Source organism: Carlito syrichta, unplaced genomic scaffold (genome assembly GCF_000164805.1).
Source record: "Carlito syrichta isolate Samal-C Ts95f unplaced genomic scaffold, Tarsius_syrichta-2.0.1 Scaffold308952, whole genome shotgun sequence".
In the NCBI taxonomy this organism is placed as follows: domain Eukaryota; kingdom Metazoa; phylum Chordata; class Mammalia; order Primates; family Tarsiidae; genus Carlito; species Carlito syrichta.
The window spans coordinates 35127-36505 of record NW_007253048.1 but is presented as its reverse complement, the minus strand read 5'-3'; the positions used below and the strand labels follow the sequence as shown (position 1 = coordinate 36505).

Genomic DNA, 1379 nt, shown 5'->3' with positions numbered 1-1379 from the left:
TTAATTATAGCTTAAGCCAATTTCCTTAAGAATGTGGCCCAGTCCAAAGATCACACTGGGCCCTACAGGATGTGGCCAGTCCAAGGTCCACGGTGGGCCACCTTTTGGAACAATAGACTACAATCTCTTAACAAAATGGCTATTCCAAAGTCCCATATATCTATCCTAATTTCTATGAAAGTTTTCCAATTCTTAATTCTAATATATAAAGCTGATTAGTAGTAGCAAAGCTTCTAAAACTTAAATGTAAACTGTAAATGTACTAAGGCCAAAACTTCGATAGTAGAAAGTGGAGACAATGATATTTCTAAAGTTAACTATATTCTTATTAAACCTAAAAATATTATGATTGATTATGTTTGAACTAACATGATTCATAGCATGACCTATTCTACAATACCTTCTATGAATAAAATAAATTCAATTTCTATAACAGGTAGAAAAAAGACCTTACACTAACTGTAGCTAAAGCCGGCCTAAAAGAATGCAGCCCAGTCCAAAGTACGTGCTGGGCTCTCAGGAATGTGGCCCAGCCCAAACTCTGTGCTGGGCCACTCTTGACAATCATCTATACCATTGAAAAGCTGAAAACAGCTCTCCATAAGTATATACTAATTCTACAAATATTCTTTTAAATCTTATAAAGAAGCTTGTACCATATAAAAGGCTCCCAAATGTGACCTGAGTTTGAATTATAACTAATACCTAGCCGAAACCGCAGTTTATGGGAAACAGGAACAATGGGTTTTTAGAGTGAGCCATGCCTGTCACAGTCACAGAGCCTTCAGCTTAGGCCAGCAGAGTTCCTTTAGGTTGTTTGTGCTGCATGGCAAAAGGGGGAGGAAAATGGGGTCTACGGCTCCTGAACACGTCCTAGCAGTCTCGAGGTCCACGGCCCTCCCTGATCCCTAACGCTCAGTGGGCCTCCGTGGCCGGCTCCCAACAGGCAATCATTTTCAATTTCCATCATTTGAATCATTTGAACTACCATCAAAAACGCTTATTTATGTTGGAACTTTGTATGTCTAAAAACCTGTATTGGCCTCTGGGGATAAATGCAATTAAAAAAATTTATTTCCAAACCACATGCTTAATAATGACTTTAGGAAATTTGTCATAAAATAAACATTATTTCACTATTCTGTAGGACTTTGTTTCTACCTTCTCCTCATTAATTTTTTTTAATAGCTGGGCTCGGTGGCTCAGCCTGTAATCCTGCGCCTTTGGGAGGCTCAGGTGAGTGGATTGCTTGAGCCCGCGGGTTCGAGACCCGCCTGGGCAACTTGGTGAGACCTCATCTCTACAATAAATCAAAAATTAGCCGGGCGTGATAGCGTGTGCCTGTAGTTTCAGCTACTTGGAAGGCTGAGGCGGAAGGG

General features: G+C 40.5%; 1 pseudogene across 1 annotated transcript in view; it reads left to right on the top strand.

Annotated features, from left to right (window-relative positions):
• The window catches only part of LOC103268871, a 16218-nt pseudogene that overhangs the window by 971 nt on the left and 13868 nt on the right, over positions 1 to 1379 (top strand). The window lies entirely within an intron of this gene.